Genomic DNA, 20,564 nt, shown 5'->3' with positions numbered 1-20,564 from the left:
TATTTGTATCAACAAAACAAGAATTTTAGTCAAATGAATGATCTACAGCTAAGAGGAATACAATGTGTAAAACATACATTAAAATTCTATGTCCAAGTATAAAAACTTTTAGGCATGCTCTGAGCAAATGGCCAAAACTTACTAAATATTGGTAATATAAACATTTCACATATTCAATAGAGAATAAAGCAACGAGTGAGTACTGCAATACTTAAAGTATATATGAGGAAGCAGCTTCTCTATTGACCTCACAGCACAATCAAGCATTTCTCTATGATGGAGAGACAAACGTGCAGAGAAGCAAGCACTCTGTATGAGGTGGAGGGAAGGGCTACGTGGAGGGAGGGGGGTTCACAGCCAGAAGGATTCGCAAAACAACTATGCACTAATCATTTCTAAAATGTCACCTACATCTATCCTTATGCTTAGCGCTGCCCTGTTGCAGGATGATCACTTTATTTATTCTGCATCTTCATGTGAACTACCGTCTTAATAAGAAGTAATTGTGTAACTAGGCAGGGTGAAGAAGTTGCAGTCCCACCCAGGCTCTGGTGCCTGAGGTGGGCCAAAGGCCGCTCTGTCGCACAAGAGAACAACACAGAAGTTATACATTGGCAGTGCAGAGGTGTGATTGTGGTTTCTGGTAATTATACAGTAATGTACTATTTTACACACAGCTATCAAGGTATATCAATTATATAGGTTGTTTTCAAGCAACTCCCAGAATTTGGAGAAAATAGAAAAATAAATGACTAATATACCTATGCTGATCCCTGCAGCTAGAATCCCTCCACCTGGTATGATGACAAGGCTGCAGTGACATTTTGTACATAACATCCTGCAGTGGTCATTGGATGATAGGTCATGTGACATAACTTCAGCATGGACAAAATGTCACTGTAGCCTAGTCATCTTATTACTAGCCATCATATTATTACAGAGATATTGGAAGAAAAATTTGAAGGCAAGTATATTATTTGTTCACCACAGTAATACATCTGTGCTGTAAGTTTTATCTATTTGAGTGACTGTGCATGGCTATGAACAATGTTGTATAGGTATCCTTACATAACTAATGTATGCTTTTCCTTTTCAGACTGAGCGATTAGAACTAGAGATGAGCGAACGTACTTGTTAAGGGCGATTTCGCAATCGACCATCGCTATTTTCGAGTACCTGACTACTTGGGTGAAAAGATTCGGGGGGTGCCGGGGGTGAGCGGGGGGTTGCAGAGGGGAGTGGGGGGGGGGAGAGAGAGAGCTCCCCCCTGTTCCCCACTGCTACCCCCCGCTCCACCATGCCGCCCCTCACCCCCTGGCACCCCGAATCTTTTCACTCGAGTAGCCAGGTACTCGAAAATAGCGATGCTCGATTGCGAAATCGCCCTTAACGAGTACGTTCGCTCATCCCTAATTAGAACCATTGATTCTAAAACAAAGAGCTGCCATTGATTTGCTGGTGAAAGAGGGGTATGCACCTAAGGAAATCCATAATCGGCTGAAGAATGTTTATGGGGATGCTAAGTGGGTTTGTGCTAGGTGGTTTCCCAAGCAGTTGATAGTTGACAATCCGAGGAGGTGGGTGGAGGTCTGTAAAGAGCTCCTGGATGCCTTTGAAGCTGAGGAACAGAATGTCTTCAATAATGTGGTCACTGGGGACAAGACGCAGGCATACGCCTATGACCTGGTGAGTAAGGTTCAATCCAAGGAAAGGCGCCATAGTGGTTCTCCACATCCCAGAAAATTCAGGTCTACCAGATTAACATAGATTCAAACTCCTCAATTTTTCCAAACTGGATTTTATGTTTGGCTCAGTGATGCTGTAAATGTATTGCATGTAATGGTGACAGTAATTTCATGTACTGGAGCCTTCAGGCTATAACCTATGTCACTGCTGCTTTGATCTGTTCATTCATAAAATTGTGGTGGTGGTGGTGGAGGCATCAGTTTTTGATTCACCCTCATATATTGTACTGGTAATTATTATGAAATTATAGTACCAGTGTTTCTGGTGGCGCAATGTGCCACACAGCTGTGCTATATGCATGTCACACACAGCACTGCTACATATATTGTTTATCCATACAGTAGGGATCAGAAGCAGCACAGCACTGGAGATGAAAGACCTGTGATGACGTCACCATCAAGCTCCGCTCCTGAATACATGACAGTGATGCACATCCCGAGTAAAGGCCTATTTAGACACAATGATTATCGCTCAAGGGATGACTTTTAAGCGACTTTTGAGTGATAATCGCTGTGTCATTTACATTGCAAGATGATCGCTCAAGCTTTGAGCGATCACCTTGCACTCTGGAGGATGCAGAGAACAAGCGGGGGGCCGCTTGTTTTCTGCATCCAGCTGTTCCCCTCTGGGAGCGCCTGGCTGTCATACAGCCGAGCGCTCCCAGCGGAGGATGCAGAAGACAAGCAGGTTGTCCCCGCTTGTCTTCCGCATCCAGCTCTTCCCCGCACCGAGCGCCCGGCTGTCATACAGCTGAGCACTCGGAGCGGAGGATGCAGAAGACAAGCAGAGTGGCCCCACTTGTCTTCTGCATCCAGCTGTTTTCTGCATGGAGAGCCCGGCTGTTATACAGCCAAGCGCTCCGTGCGGGGTATAGAGAACGCAGCTCGACAGCTGCATTCTTCATTCGCTGCCTGTCATCAGGGAGCAGGATACAGCTAAAACAATAGTATCAGCTGTATCCCGCTGTGAATCCCTGATAAGACTCATGGTTGATTTCAGAATGCTGAAAGACAACTATGAGCGATGGTTTAACAAAAACTGCACAATGTCAGTGCAGTTAGATACAACGATTATCGCTCAAAAGATGGCTCTGAGTGATTTTTGAGCGATAATCGTTGCGTCTAAATGGGCCTTAAATGACTTACATGCTCTGCCTCTGATCACATGACGGTGGCATCATCAAAGGTCCTGCATCCTTGTGCAGATTATGGGTAGGCTACAAACCCCCTGCAGCCTCAGTCGCTACGGAATACTAATGAACACCTATCCGGACAGCAGCCGTGTGCGTACAGGACCTGTGATGATGTAGCCGTTATGTGATCAGGGGCAGAGCATGTAACTCCCTCACTGGGAATGAAGGACCTTTGATGACATCCCCGTTATGTAATCAGAGGCGCAGCATGTAAGTCACTCATAAACCCACTCACTCACACACAGACAGACGGACAGGTCGTCATTAGTATTTTGATATCACACAGTGTAAGGTTAATACAAAGCACAACATGTGACAGCTGGGGAAAAAAGGCCTGGGACCAAACTATGGGGGAATTTATCTACACATTTTTTCCAGTATTCTCATGGAAAAGGTGCAAATCAAGTCGAAATTTGTGACTCTTTTCAATTTTACATTTGCCAGTTTTCTGAAAATGGGTTGGATTTAGCAGAGAGGTTGTGGAATTTCACAGCCCAACACATCTACTGCAATTTATGCCAGGAACTGTTGTAAAGTATATAGCAAATCTACCCCAGCCAGTAGCTGGTATATAGACTAATCAAACATGTACTAAATTTATTAAGAGGTGCTTGACATTTAATCCATTTGCCGCATCACCAGTCTTTAGTACATTTCCCCATGTTTCTGAGGGTGAGATATTTTGCTTAAAGCAGAATATGAAGAATGAATACATGTGTATGTACATCTGCATGAAACATTTACAAGCCTTAAAAAAATCTGACTATAGTGTTAAGCCTTTGAGTGATTAGCTGAGATAGCATATCACTGTTCCTCTTTCCCAGTAGTTGAGTGGAATAGCACCCTTAAACCCTTTATACTTCAGGTCATGTATCGCACAGGAATGTGCTGTCAAGTCTTCCAGCCACTGCTGGTCAACTGAGGTCAGAGGTTAAACAGAATGTTGGAGTTGCATACTCCTTTCAAACTGAGCCCTGTCTGATCAAAGGATCCCCAAATTAGTTTGGCTTTCAATCACTATAATTGTCAGCCTAGTTTGGAGCAGGGGAAACATTCCTTGCAATTCTGTTTCCAATCTTTGGGCATTTTAAAGGGGAGTGCATAGCTAGTGCACCTAAAGAGTCTGATGTAATGGTAAAGCTTCCCGCCACAGTTTAAAAAGCATTTAAATAGTGAAAGTTTTCTTTCTTCGTTGACTAAAACACTGGCCTGAAAACATGATATCATGTAGATTTTTATTGTGCTGTGTATAAAAAGTGGCATTAGAACTGTCCTCTATTAATATACACATCAATTAATATACACCCTATTCAGAAACAATCTAACTTTCCAAAATAACACAAACTATATCAGCTTTTAGAGGGCTCTGTATTCTATTTTCTTGGCTTTATTGTTCTATATCACTTTGCATTTTTTCGTTTTCCTACAATACAATTAGACATTGATTGGAAATGAGCCTTTTATTTTAGAAGTATGTAGTTCTGAAATTCTCACATGGTAAGTCGTTCCATTAATTTTCAATGCATCGATCGCTCCACTTTAAATAGTAAGAAGGAAAGCAGGATCATCTTGCGAAATGGGTGACATCTTGTGGTGCAGTTTAAAGTTAAGTTTGCTAAAGTTGTTCTAGGGAGAAGAAAGATGTAAGAGAATTTGAGGCCCAAGAGAAATATGCAGTAAGATATCTGCAGAGTGAAAGAAGCCTTTGTTTCTGGGTGTGTGTTTAAGGCTAGAGAGATAGATCTGGAGGGATACCCAGGGATATCAGCTCCCTGATGGATTAATTACGTTCCCACAAACTTGCAATCTCTGGCTTGTTTGATTAACTCCCAGTTACTATGGTAATGTAAGAGGGCCTTCTGGCCAGCATGACCCATGACCCCATTGAAAGGCAAGGAGGGACACAATCCTATAGATTTGACCCACCTATTTTAGGGCTCCTAGCCCCGGGCAGGGAAATATGTCTTAGAGGTGAAGGGCTACTTAAATTGTATTTATTTTAAACATTTTCTTCAGGAAATAACCACACATCCCATTTCCGTGTGTGCCCTGGGTGACCTTCATCTCTGCCATATATGGACGAGGCCGCATAATAAAAGAGTAGAAAAAAAATTAAACTCACGGCATGATTTATTAGAATAACACAGACAGGATGCAATGAGTTTAATTTCACAATGTCAAGTACATTGAAGTACTTCAAATGTAAATGTGCGACACACACAGACTACTGGGGCACTAATTAGGAATAACTTTTAAAATATTTTTTAACTAGCTATTTTTGTTACTTTTTTCATTTTAGGTTTTGGCGGATTTACAGCTTTTGTTTTATAAAGTGCTTTAATTAAAGGCAGGTAGATTTGTATACTATGTCCATGGAGCATTTTTGTTATTCGCCTATTAAGGGACCTTTCATGCTGGACGGAATTACACCACAGGACGCAGCCAAATCTGCAACTGCAGAATTTGACACCAAAATCTGCAGGTCTAACTATGGATTTTGATGCAAAATTGCAGGCAGGTTTTAAGCCATTTTCAATTCCACATCAAAATCCGTACCTTGCATTGCATCGTGCTGCCTATTCCGTCCCATGTGAAAAGTCCCTTACAAATAACGAGTCAAAAGATCTGAGAATTGGTAGTAATTTCATCAATTTTGGAAAAGTGAGTATTTCAGGAAATTTTGACATAAACAGCATAGATCAGACAGGATCTTTAAATTGGTGGAAACTAGACCAGCAGATTTTCATCTACTGCAAATTCTATGTATTAAATGCTGCTTGTGTAACCATATTGACGTAAAATAACTGCAAAGCAGACACCCAGCGCTCTGAGCACTGTTGGTTGCACACAAACCAATTAGCATCTTGTACACAAGAAGCCAGATCTTATTTCCAGGCTGTTGAGGAAGAGGAAGCGTTGGTGTAGATTTTATTGAGCTAGTCTCACAGAAAGCTGTAAAGGATGGGAGCAGGAAGCCTGCAGGATACAGTCATCCTTTTTCATTCACAAAGCTGGGATCAGATGTCAAACCACACACTGCAATCTGTTACAGGGAATACCATGAGGGCGGCATGCAGGGGAGCTTAGTCCCCTGGAGACTGCCTCACAGAATGCCAGAAATGTGCTGCCAGGAATCCACCTCAGAGCTGGTCGCATGAGGTTTTATTTGCCACTTTAGGGTCTGTATAAACAATGAGCTTTAATAATTGTACTCTTTTATAATTCTTTCTTATTCTTTGTATAGCAGCTGTTCATCCGATCTGGCATTAACATTGACTGCATTCTACAAGGAACCCTGACAAAACTACAGTCTGTTAATAACAGTATTAGAAACATTAAATACACTCATTACTGAAAATTAAGAGTAGCAACTGGGAAGACTGTCGGAAGGAAAATAGGAAAGGGATATAAGAAATTAGGAGTTCACTCTTCAGCTGGGAATTATGATAATGAACATTCAGCTTTTTTATATCGTTATTTACTGTTATGAAATGCTACAACTAACATTAGCATTGGTTGAATCTTCTTAGAATCGTTAATATGTTATCCAGTAAATTAATTGTACATTGAAAAGATATTCAACGTTTTCGTGTAACTGTGGCCTCATACGTAAAATAACCAGCTCTGGAAAAAGGCTATGCTTACACTTTTTTTTAGAACTTTTTTTTAGGTCCTTTGCATTTAATTCTAGTAAATTTTCCACAACTCTGCTTGCTGTTAGTGAATAGAAATATTCAAAGGATGTGGTCCTACTCAAAGTTCAGCTATTGTATTCGTATACTGAAGGTTATCTGATAAACAGTGGATTTCTATTATAACCTCCCAGGAGAACTGTGGGGTTACATTTTGAAACCCAATTTTGTATTTTTTTTTAACACATTGTACTATACCCCCTCAAGATTACAGAACCTCAGATTTATGTCCTAGATATGAAAAGGATAAGAGTGACCTGCTTCGTATTTGTGGAACTGCCCAGAACTTGTGAGCTACTGGGCTGATTTTTTATTTTTTTTTGGTTCAAAAATTTTTTTATTAAACTTTTTCCAATATACAAGTTAATAAAACAGAAAAAAAAAATTGGGAAAAGAAGGGATAGAACAGGGTAATCATTAGCATTACTCATAATTGTAATTTCTACAGTAGTCAATATAGGGGACAAAGCAAAACAAACTTCACATAGAACATCACAGCCCATCCAAACCGCAGTAGCACAGGAGGATATGCTCGCCCCTCGGGATCGCCCGTTTGCACCAGACACCATCAGCTAAGCCTCTGCTGTGTCGAGTGGGTGCAGCAGGATGATATTTTGACATGTTTGAGAAATATCTTTGGTATGTCTTTAAGGGACCTTAAAAGAATTTTTCCGCATTGCAAGCTGCAGTACATTCCGCACCAAAATTCCTCCCGCTTCATGCAGATTTTGATGCAGAATGAAAATGGCTTAATTCTGCATCAAAATTCACAATGCGACTTGCGGGTTTTAATGCAGAATTCGCAGTAGCAGATTAAGGTACGGATTTTGGTGCAGAATGCAGAAGAATTCCATCCATGTGAAAGGTCCCTAATAAATCAACCAGGCAGCAGGGGACAAGCACACAGCAGACAAAGATCTGTGATTCTCCTATCTGTTTCCCTGTCCCAGGGGAGGGTAATATGGATATGCTTGGGGAAATTTCAGGTCTCCTTTTTATCCAGGCCAGGCAAAAAAGATTGCTATGTCTAAATCCCTTGTTTTCATGAGCAATCTAATTTTGAGAAATTGGATAAGAGATTAAGTTCCCACGCTTGGGGAATGGACCAGAAGCATGAATAAGGCACTTTTTTTTGGAATATGAGAGATAAACTTCACCATTTTGATAAATTTTGGTTATGTTGGCCCTACCAAACAAAATTTAATACAGTGGATTTTGAGTTGGGAGGAGCTTGGATAGTGTGTTCTTTTTTTCTTTTCTCCCTTTTTTTTTTCTTCTTTTTTTTTCGTGGGTTATTTATTAAATTTTCATGGTTTAGAGCTCGATGTTACTAAAGTTGCGTAAATTATTTTTCTGCAAAAAAATAAATAATTAAAAGTTGATGTTTTATTACAATATGTCCGTGTTGTCAATGCTCTGTGTGCTGAACATAATAGCAGCAAGTCTGTCTTCTGTCTGTTAGTTTCATCTGCTCACAATCCTCTGCTCACACCACTTTCTAAGTTTAATAGCATTATTTTTTTCTTTTTTTATGAGAATAGTTAAATAACTGTGTTTAAATATGTAGAGAAATCGATACAAGCCAATCTACCTGTAATTGGCAATTGTACAAAAATGGAAAGTGCACAATTGCACATGCTATACACTAAATGTATGCAAAAAAAAGTGAATATAATTATTCTAGAGGTTTGAATGTTTATTTATAATTGTAGTCAGCTACAGATAGACTTACTATATTTTTTGCTTATATCCATTTCAAAAATATGTTTTGTTTCTTTTCATAAAAATAAATAGCTGCTGTTAAATGGAGTATCATATGTGATATGAACAGAGCCTTGCCTGCACTGATACACAGCTACACGCTGCAGCTGTATGAGCAGGATGTGGTCAAGACAAGTTTCTATTCTGCAAAAGATAACAAAACAATATTCAAGAACAGCAAGCAGAAATTTTGAAAATGGTGAGAAATCTAAATACAAGCTATGGTAAAAAGTTGCGCATTTAATTATACCATTTCTCCCACTAAAGGCATCTATGGCTGTTGATCAGATATTTTACATGGTTGTTCTACTACAAAGTCCATAGGAGATGTGGAAAAACAAATAAGGAAGCTGGACGCATTTTTTTGGAATGGTATAGAATACATAAAAGAACTGCTTACGTTTGTATATTTTTTATTTAGGTTTCAACACAAAGGAAGCAGGAAAGTAATCACATGGAACCTATCATCAACATAGGACGGGGACAGTTTTATGAAATTAACATTCCATTTCCCTTAAAAATATTTACACCTGAGATGTTTAGTTGCTGAAAAGGGACAATATCAACCATAACGAATGTTCATCATGTGAAATTTAAAAGGAATGATTGTTTTAGCTGGCTGGTGACACAACGTCATTGTCTGGAAGGAGGACGGCGGTGTTTGAATTTGTTGTCCAACTGTCGGATGAAAAATCTATCACTCTTATAAATGATTTTTCTTTCAGAAATAATCTTTGCTTGAAAAAACATTCCCAGAAACATTGTTCGTTAATCACTTGGTCTCACCGAACATGTATTGCCAGTACAGACTAACATGAATATGGCTGTGTTGGCAAAATAATCATTTACCAGATGGTCATTCATTCACCCATCAATTACTCCTATCTTATGTGTATGGCCACCTTAAGACAAATCACATTAGGGCCTTATTCATACGAACGCTTTATCGCAGCTATTTCGCCGCGATAAAATATCAGCCGAAAATCGCGGCCATCTGAAGCATTGCACTCCATGCTTTTACACGCAGATGGAAAAGATAGGTCTTGCTTTATCTTTTGGCTGCGATCAGCTGGCAGCTCCCATACGAACTTATCATACAAACCAAGTCGCAGCTTAGTCTCGCATTTTGCCGCCCAGTCACACGGCCGGGTGCGGTGTACTTACACTGCAGCCTGGAATTCCATCGGCCAGTGCATGAGACTCTCTCCCCCTCACTCCACCTCCCTTTGCCGGCTGATCATGGCAAAAGAAGCTCCCATAGAAGCCTATGGAAGCTGCTGGCAAGGAGAGGAAGTTTACCACAACTAGCGCTGCTAAACTCTCTCCCCCTCCCTTTACCGGCATCTCCCATAGTGAGGTGGTGAGAGTTTAGCATGGAATATATACGGTGCACCTGGCCATGTTATTATATCATTGATCAGTGCTCCTCATGGGCCTGAAATAAGCCAGTGTAAAAGAAGGGCCGTTAGTTTTATTGTTAAGTAGTAACATAACTTATAGAATTTTTAAGACCACAAAACATTCACTATATGCTGTAAAATTATCAGTTTCATTATAACGTTCATGTAGGCACATTTGTCACCCATTTACAGTAGAAAGTATTAGGTAATCCATGATATATTTTCTTTGATTTACAGATACAGCTTAGATACTGCAGTACATAAAATAAATGCCACTGTCACCGTTTAAAATTCAAAATTTCTCATATATTGGATTAATGAAATATATGCCAGTTTCATACTCTTATTTCCATTGGTCAATACAGTATGCACTGTGATAATAAACAGTTTCAATCCACTCACATTTTGTCTAAGGGCGCATTCACACAAACAATATTCTTACGCAAATTTTGTGCGATGCAATGTGCACAAAACTGAGCTGAATATGAAATCCATTGTTTTATTCAGAACACCTCACCCATTGTTTTCGAAGGGACCTTTAAAGACATTGCATGGGACTCGCATGCCAGGTGATGTTCATGTTAGTGCCATGCGATGTTTGCCATTGAAGTAAATGGTAAACACATGCTGATTAGAGATGAGCGAGCGTACTCGGAAAAGCACTACTCGCTCGAGTAATTTGCTTTATCCGAGTATCGCTGTGCTCGGGTCTGAAGATTCGGGTGCCGGCACGGAGCAGGGAGCTGCAGGGGAGAGCGGGGAGGAACGGAGGTAAGATCTTTCTCTCCCTCTCTCCCGCCCGCTCTCCCCTGCTCCCCGCTGCGACTCACCTGTCAGCCGCAGCGGCACCCGAATCTTCAGGGACGAGCACAGCGATACTCGGATAAAGCACATTACTCGAGCGAGTAGTGCTTTTCTGAGTACGCTCGCTCATCTCTAATGCTGATGCTTTCACATGCGTGAGGAGTGCAATTTCACAGAAGCGATGTGATATGATAGTTAATTAAAAGCTTTGCATTGTCGTGCAAATTGCACGTTTGCAAGCAAACACTCTCCCGTATGAATTTTGCAGTACTATGGATATCTTTAGTTGCTCTTCTGTCTTAGATGTACCGCAAAGGATTTTCTGTAAGCCCCACTGCTCTTTGGAGACAGATTCTAAGGAGTCAATAATGCCACGCAGAAACTGATACAGCTTTTTACTATAGTGACCAGAATCAATATTGCAGCCCAATGGAGGTGATCCTCCCTTTCCCTTGCTTTCCTTTCCAGCTGTTAAATATAGAGTAGACCTTATTATAGCATGTTGTGTGAGAACATTGCGGTAACCAGGTTGGACACAAAAGACAAGTTTAGCATTTCTAAACCAGTCCCATCATAGGATATGACACCTTTTATATCCACTCTATTTCTCTTGGAAGCCCCTCGCATACATCTGTTGGAGTACGTGTTGTGTACCTTTTACCTGCATGAGGGCTCATTCACATCAGAGATTTTGGCATTCATTTCCATGCTCCGTTATGGGAGCAGGAATATGTCACCTAGTGATCTAATGAACTGCTATATAATGGAACCGAATGGTGCCATGCGGATCCAATTGAATATAAGGGGGTCCGTTTGGTTTCTGTTCCGCATTTTACAAGATGAAGTAGCACAGCATGCACCACAATTTTGTCCTGTTTTTTAACAGAATTCAGCAATGGGGGTTCCAAATGGAACCCCCGATGCTGATGTGAACAGACCCTTATCTGGTAGCTGTAACGGCTGACAGGATTTCTATCTTTTTCTCTTGTTTTCTTCCTTTACATGGAAGAATATTTGTACTTCTCTAGGACCTTTCACAAAAGACAGAATTGTCCACAGGATGCAGATCAGATGCAGATGATGTCAATTAGTGTGTATTTTCTTGCGTTTTGTAACTGCAGATTGCGTTCCGCGGAATTTCTTGCTTTTTTACGCAGACTTTCATTGCCGATTCCATGTCCTGTATGATAGAAATCCTCAACAACAATTCTGAAAGATGTCTTTAATTGCACAGCAGAAAGCTAATCTGCTGCAGAATTTAATTTTGCAGTCTTGAAGTAAAAACGCTCAGTTTATAAAAGGTGCGGAATTCAAGCACCATTGGAACAACACGATGCAGAATTGGCCGCGCGTCCTAATTCCGACCTGTGTGAAAGGTTCCTCTGCCTGCATGCTATTTTCTTTTGTTTGCAAACCTAATAAACCTTTTTCCTGTTGTAATTATTGTAGAATATCGTGTTGTCTTTTCTAATGTTTAATGAAAAGCAGAAAAAAACCACAAACGAAAACCAATAAAATATATGATCTAAAATCTGTATTTGAAACATAACAGTCTAACAAAGTACTAATGTGGTTTAATTTGTCATAAAATCACTGACTACACATGCACTAAAGGAAATACCGACCCCACCTTACAGTTTTGTATAATAATATTACTTTTTATTTATATGGCGCCAACATTTTCCCACAGCGCTTACAAGACAGGGGGAACAGACACAAAACCTCGGTTACATGAAGTAATCAATTGATGGAAACAGTAGGGCTGAGGGTCCTGCTCCAACAAGCGTACATACTACAAATAATAGGGTAATACAGAAGGTAAAGGGGCTGGAAATGTGCACGGTATGGCGAGATTGAGAGTGAGGGATGCTATACACACAGACAATAGTCAAATTGAGCCATACAGTGTCTGAATCGGTATGACTGCAGGGGGTGGTTGATGGCGGCTGGCATGGATTGCAATCAGTAAGACAGGGAGCACGTTATCAGGGGGGGTAAAGAGGGGTTTGGTTTAGGAGATATGGTATGCCTCCCTGAAGTGGTGCATTTTTAGAGCACGCCTGAAATCATGTGTGTCAGGGATTGCACAGATGATTTGGGGTAGGGAGTTCCAGATGACAGGTGCTGCTCTACAGAAGTCTTGGATGCGGGAGTGGTTCGAATTAAAGGGGTGCTCAATCTGATTCCATTAGCAGAGGGAAGGGCTGCGGGCTGGGTGGCGGATTGAGTTGAGGGATGCAATATACAACTGTGTGGTGCTATGGAGAGTTTTGTGGATGAAGGTAGTGAGTTTGAATTGGCCTCTGTATTTGACGGGCAGCCAGTGAAGTGACTGGCACAGGGCAGATGCGTCCGAGTAGTGGCTGGACAAGAAGATGAGCCTGGCTGCCACATTCAGCATGGATTGGAGAGGGGAGAGTCTGCCGCAAGAGAGGCCGATCAGCAGTGAGTTGCAATAATGGAGACGAGAGTGGATGAGGGCAACAGTGAGCGTTTTTAGTATGTCAACAGTGAGAAAAGGGTGGATTCTTACGATGTTCTTGAGGTCCAGATGCCACATTTGGGCAAGAGATTGAATGTATTGGGTATCGAATTGGGAGTCGAATATAACCCCAAGACAGAGGATGTGTTGTCTGGGAGTTATGGTGGTGCTACACACTGAGATGGAGATGTCAGGATGAGGTTGGTTAGTAGAGGGCGGGAACACCAGGAGGTCAGTTTTTGAGATGTTCAGTTTTAGGAAGAGAGAAGACATAGCGTTAGAGACAGCGGACAGACATTTCTGAAGGAATAATGCAGTGATGTCACGGGAAGAGGTGTATAACTGGGTGTCGTCAACATAGAGATAGTACTGATAGCCAAATCTTCTGATGGTTTGTCCAATAGGGGCTGTGTAGATGGAGAAGAGGAGGAGGCCAAGGACCGAGCCCTGGGAGACCCCAACAGAAAGGGGAAGATGAGGGGAGGTAGAACCTGCAAGGGATATGCTAAATGAGCGATCAGATAGGTAGGAGAAGAACCAGGAGAAAGCGGTGTTCTTTAGGTCAATGGAGCAAAGCATATTGAGGAGGAGTTTGTGGTCAACAGTGTCAAATGCTGCGGAGAGGTCGAGGAGGATGAGTAAGGAGTAGTCACCCCTTGATTCAGCTGTCAGGAGGTCATTTGACACTTTTGTAAGGGCAGTTTCTGTTGAGTGTAGAGGGTGGAAGCCGGACTGTAGGGGGTCAAGAAGAGAGTTTTCTGAGAGAAAGCTAATAAGGCGAGAGTAGACCAGGCATTCTAATAATTTGGAGTTGAAGGGGAGATTTGAGATGGGTTGGTAGTTGGTAGCATCGGTCGAGTCAAGAGTCTGATTCTCTAGCAGTGGGGATATGATAGAATGTTTCAATGAGGAGGGGAAAATGCCAGAGGTCACAGAGAGGTTAAATATAGTGGTGAGGTGGGAGATAACATCAGGGAGAGGGACCAGAGGAGGTGTGGGGGAAGATGGTCACTAGCACAGGTGGTGGGGTGAGCTGAGGAAAGCACTCTGGAGACTTCTTCCTCTGCCGTTGGTCTGAGTAAAAAGAGGCAGCAAGAGCTAGATGAAATACTGAAGAGACTAGGGTTGGAGCTAGTCTGGGATTGGGAGGCTATTTCTTGCCTTGGTCTAAGTCGCCTAATATCGTTATATTTCACAGGAGGGGTGCAATTCCACATATCTCCACATTTAGAGAGACTTATTTGCATAACTATAATAGCAAATGTCCTCCTGCTGAAAATGGGTTTGATTTATCCCTTGATGCTTAAAGGTCCATTCAGACGCAACGATTATCTCTGAAAATTCGTTTAAGCAATCAAAAGTGAGCGATGGTTTTGCTTTAAAGACGACCATTTAAACTTAATGATTATCATTGGAAAATGGACGATAAACGATAATTGAACGATAGTTTGTTTGAATAGCGTGTACATCAGCGAAGGTAAAAAAATTAGGTAAAAATTGTTAACGACTGAACGATTTTTATTTAAACCAAATTATAAGCGAACTACCAAACAATGGATTTTAAGCGGACTGAAAGACAATGATGAACGAAATGCTAACGAAAAGTGCACAATGGGCGCGTGTTTACACATAACGATTATTGCTCACTTTCGACACTTTTAACGAATTTTGAGCGATAATCGTTGCGTCTAAATTCGTCTTAAGTCTTTTTCATTGTATAAGCTTTTCCTGTTTACATTTGTTCCACTTTGAAAAATTACCTTGTTTAATGTGATAATATGCTTTAATATGGCCGCCTGCAGACGGGCAGAAATTCCGTGGCGGGATTCCTCGCAGAATTTCTGCCCGTACACGCCTGCATAGGATTGCATTACAGCACACAATCCTATGCAGACAGCTGCGGTTTGTCTGCGCAAAATCTCATGCAGCAAAGAAACCGCGGCATGCTCTAATTCTGTGCGGGGCGCCACTTGCCGGCTCCACTCTGCGCATGCGCCGGCTGCCCGACAACCGGCACATGAAAGAGCCGGAGCTCTGGGAGCGGGTGAGTACGCGGTGCTCTCTGCAAGCGCTTGGGTCGGGTCCCGCTGCGAGAATTCTTTTTGCCTTTGATATATGTTATAGCAAAGCATTTAGCATTACTGCAACATGCCTATAGGACATTTACAACCATAAAACTACATTAAGTAACTTTAATTGTTATACTGGACTACATGCTAATTTATGCCAAATTATGATGGCAAATTTACTCTTAGCATGTCTTTAAGGCCACATTCAAACGTTTTTACACGGCCAATTTAGTTGCGTAAAAATATCACGACCATCTGAAGCATTAAAACGTTTCACCGTAAAAGATAGAACATCGGCGACCGAATACAGCGGCTGATTTTATACGCAGCTGGAAAAGATAGGTCTTGCCCTATCTTTCGGTCGATATATGCTGGCGGCTCCAATGTCTTCTATAGGAGCTGCCAAAAAGGGAGGGAGTTTAGCAGCGTCCAACGCTGTGAAAACATGACAGCTGGCTCTATTTAACTATTAGGCCTCAGTCAGACGGGCGATTTTTCGCGCGATTTGCGCATGCGCATGCGTCCGGCGATTTTTTAAAACCATTGCTTTGCAATGGTATCGGACACATGAGCGCTTTTTATGCGCTCGTCCGATAAATTATAGAACAGAAATCGCAGATCGCACCTATCTGCGATCTGCGATTCCTGTTCTCTTCTCTATATGCGCTCAATGGGGCCGGCGGCAGCAGCGCCGACCTGATTGAGAACATTCAGAAGACAAATCATTCTTCTGTTACAGCTGTGGCTGAGAAGAACGATGTTTGCCCATTGAATTCAATGGAGCCGGCAATACAGCCGGCTCCATTGAAAGCAATGGGCTGCCGGCGTGCGCGGGATGAATTGTCGGGAAGGGCTTAAATATATAAGCCCTTCCCTGCAATTCATCCAGAAATGTGTTAAAATAAAAAAAATATATATACTCACCTTGAATTCATGAATGGGTATGAGTGAGACCTGCCTCTGATTGGCTCAGCGCTGAGCCAATCAGGGGCAGCTTTGAGTCACACCCCCTTCACACCCACTGCAGGCCGGCCGCGCTGAACTCCGGCTGCCGGGACAAGGTGAGTATATATATTTTTTTTATTTTAACACATTTCTGGATGAATTGCAGGGAAGGGCTTATATATTTAAGCCCTTCCCGACAATTCATCCCGCGATCGCCCGCAGCGCATTGCTTTCAATGGAGCCGGCTGTATTGCCGGCTCCATTGAATGCAATGCGCTGGACAGCTCCGGCCCGTTTCAAATGAAACGCGGCAAGGAGCAGATTTTCGGGCGATTTTTGGGCCCCAGTCACACGATTTGCGGATGCGCATCCGTCATGCAATCCGCAAATCGCGCGAAAAAACGCCCATGTGACTAAGGCCTTAGAAGTAATTCTGAGGAATTATGTGGACCGAGGGTTTTCTGGGCTGACGCACATATACCTGAGAACTGCCTATTTGAGGAATGAACTATGCTTTTTTGCGCAATCATTGGTGAACTTTACTGTATTTTTTGTGCCTGCAAGACATGTTCATTTGTGCATGGCAAATAATAACGCACCAATTGAAATGGCTAATTTTAATAAGTTTCAGATGTGTTCTTTTTCCTGCACAATTACGCAGTGCTACATGCATCTCTTAAGAGTACTGGGTGCACATTTGCTCATCTCTATTGACTTGTATGGGGACTTTGTGTGCACAAATGTGCAGGAAAATAGGGCATGCTGCCCTTTTGTGTGTGACCAACATGTGTAGGAAAATATGTGCATGTGAATGAACCCATTGAAATTAATGGGTTCTATTCTGTGCATATTGCTAATTTTGCATGCACAAATACATCCGTGTGAAGGGGGCCTTTGGGTGGAAAGACATGGTGTGGCTGGCCACACTAGCCAAACCATAGCCAGACAAATTACTTGCAAAATTGTGCAGCTGTCATTGGCCGCTGTGGGTGGGCGTGGTCTGTCCTTCTATCCTTAACTTGTTTATCTATTGAATGTAAATACAGCACCAGAATGTACTTCAGTACTACCCTGTTTCCCCAAAAGTAAACCCTACCATGGTTTTTAGGGAGGCTTAAAATATAAGCCCCCCCCCCGAAAATAAGCCCTAGCTAAAGTACATGAAAAGAAACATCCATATTCACTTGGTCCGCAGCGTCTGAGTCCCTTGCAATGGTCGCCGGTGCTGCGGCAAGCTGCTGTGCCCTCTGCGCTGAGATACCCCTTTCTTTCTGGTGACAGAGGTTTGAATACCCTGCCTCCAGCAAAGCGAGCGCTGTGATTGGATCGATCGCCAGCCAATAAGAGCTGGTCCTTGATCATTCACAGCTGTTCAGTGAATGACATCACTGAATGGCTGTAATTGGCTCACCAAACGCTGACTCTGATTGGCTGGCGCTCAATCCAATCACAGCACTCGCCAGCAACACAGACAGCCTCAGCTCCGGACGAGAGGAGGAGGGAGGGGGCAGCCCAGATCGCACAGAAAGCCCTGAAGCCTGGATGAGTGCCGCCCCCCCCCGACCCCACAAACTCTTATCAGTGAGTACAGCAGCGGAGACCATGACAGACTCCCACATAGCACAGGGAGAAGAAGGTAGTGCCTGCAGGGGAGAAGTGCCTGCATTGTCCCCAAATAAGCATGGGGGGGAGGCTGAAGAAGAAGGGCAGGAGGGCCAGGTTACTCCAAACAGGAGAGGCCCTGAATCTCCAGCTGGATACACCACTCCAGTCTCGGAGTGCCCTCCCCACACACACATCCTGGCCTCACACAATCAAGATAGAGCCCAGGCACAGAGGGGTTCAGCGGCCTGCACAAAACCCATAGAAGAAAGCAGGGGCTGCCACCAAAGCTTCCCCCATAAGGCACTCCCCTCCAAGCCAGACAGGGACCCAGGGCAAGAATCAACCCTCTAAGGGCCACAGCCCTTCTAACAATCCATGGTCACCGCTACCACAGCGCACCCTACACAGGCTCGGGGCAGAAAGTTCATCTCCCCTACAAACAATCTCACAGTCAGACAGGAGACGCCATGCAAGAGCCCCACCCCAGAGCTACATGGCGACGCCAAAATCGTTCTCCAACAATCTACCTGCTCCCAGCCTCACCAACGACCAAATCACTGCAATGCAAGCTAATCGGCACCAGGAAAGGGAAGACGAATGGGATTGGAAAGAACACCTGAGAGCTATGCCAACCAGGCAAGAAATGGATACTTTATTCCGTAGGATGGAGACCTAACGCAAGAAGGATGTTGCAGCTCTCCATCAAGAGATCTGACAGGTGGGCCAAAGAGTGAAAGCAGTAGAGAAGGCACAAGAAAAAACAACTGAAATTATTGACGCCCATACGCAAGAATTGTATACTCAATCCCAGCACATCTCTGACCTGTTCCTTCTGATCGACGAACTGGAGAATCGTCACAGAAGAAACAATATAAGAATCAGAGGCCTACCAGAAAAGATTGAGCCAAATCAACTAGATAAATGGGCGCGGGAGTTCTTTAACAACATCCTGAATAGGCCAACAGACACAGTGCTGGAGATTGATCGGATCCATCGCTCATTGGGCCCGAAGTCCGCTGACCCCAACAGACCACGCAACGTCATCTTTAGAATCCATTTCTACAAAGACAAGGACTTAATCCTCCAGAAAACGCGATTCATAAAAGATCTTTCAGTCCAAGGCTCACAGATCATGATTCTTCCAGATCTCTCTAGACGAACACTACAACTTTGTAAAGCACTGAAACCCTTGCTCCTCATGCTCCAGGAAAGGGACATACTCTACCGTTGGGGTTTCCCATTTCAGCTCCATGCCAGAAAGGATGGTAGATCGTCGAGCTTGAGGATCCTGGGCGACCTTCCAGGATTCCTTACCACACTAGAACTCCCCACAGTATCTCTTCCAGACTGGCCAACACCGTGCACCCTGCCGCTTCCACCTCCTAGAGCACAGTGGCAAACGGCGGTCCGACAAGCATCCAGTCAACACAAAGCTCCACACCGAAGAATCAGAAAAGAGTCCAGATGTCCTACAGGAGACTGATGACAGAACTGTAGTTCCTTTAAAGAGGAGTGCTATTTTCATACAATTAGTAAGTTTTAGTATATAGAGAAGGGTCTTCGAGTGGCGGGAGGATGCAACTTTTAAACAAGATCAATAGCTAGTCTAAACACGGATCTGGTTATGAGGGGAGGTGGGTTCTCCATGGGCTATCCCCCACCCAACTAGGTAAGGCAGTTGGTAGCTGTTTTTTGTCTTGAATAGGCAGTTCATAGTTTGAGTTCAGGACCATAGGTCCAGTTAGTTTGATATTTTTCTGTTACTCATTTTTGTCTACTTCCATCCTTTGTCTTGTCTCCCCACCCTCTTTTTCCCCCCCTTATGTTCCCTCCTTTTATTTCAGTCCTGCTCTGGGACTCACCCAAAAAGAAGGCAAGTTCTCTACCATCTACACAAAAAAGGAATCATGGTGACCGTGCTGCAGGAGACGCATTTCAGGGTGGGAGGGGTCCTGAATTGCAGCTCTCTTCATTATCCACTCTGGTTCACGGGCCTGAACCGTCAAGGAGAGCAGGAGGTGTATCTATCACTTTGCACAGATCTTTGCAGCATTGGGTAATTTCCTCCTCTGTGGACCCAGATGGTAGATTCCTCTTTCTTAAACTAGAAGTAAAGGGCCACACGCTAACTTTCGCTAACATGTATCTCCCCAACCAGAACCAGATTCCATACGCTTCCAGAATCCTGAGAAAATTAGCGGACTTTGCCGATGGCTCGAGAATCATCCTGGGTGGAGACCTCAACCTGGCGCTGGACCCTCTCCTGGATACATCTTCGGGTAAGTCCTCTGTCTCCTGAGCGGCAATAAAGTCCCTCAAAAAAACATTAGATTCCCTGCATTTGGTGAATCTGTGGTGAATACTTCACCCAGGTGTCAGGGACTATTCTTTTCATTCCGCAGCACATAACTCCTATAGTAGAATAGATCTCCTGTTGGTTTCCCAGGGTCTCCTGGACTGCTCCCCCACCTGTTCACTGGGGAGTTTTATTTGGTCAGATCACGCCCCGATTCTTGGGGGGTTGGGCTCGGGAAAATCATGCGGGGCAATTATTCTTGGAGACTGAGTGATAACCTCCTCAGGGACCCCCTATGTGTGTCAGATGTTAGGGAAAAAATCCAGGAGTTTGTAGAGGTTCATTGTGGTGATGCTACTCCTTCTCCAGTGAAATGGGAAACCCCAAAATGTGTGTTAAGGTGGGGTACTGATATCACATGGAACGCGACTTAAAAAGGAAAGGTCGACGGCCATGACCACCCTCTTGTCAGAACTCACTATTAAGGAGACTGCTAACAAGAGCCAGCAATCAGATACCCTTAAGGCCCAAATTTCCTCTCTTCGACAGCAAATCTTGACTATTCTTGATCA

The sequence above is a fragment of the Eleutherodactylus coqui genome, chromosome 5, assembly GCF_035609145.1.
Source record: "Eleutherodactylus coqui strain aEleCoq1 chromosome 5, aEleCoq1.hap1, whole genome shotgun sequence".
In the NCBI taxonomy this organism is placed as follows: domain Eukaryota; kingdom Metazoa; phylum Chordata; class Amphibia; order Anura; family Eleutherodactylidae; genus Eleutherodactylus; species Eleutherodactylus coqui.
Note: the sequence above shows the minus strand (reverse complement) of the source record.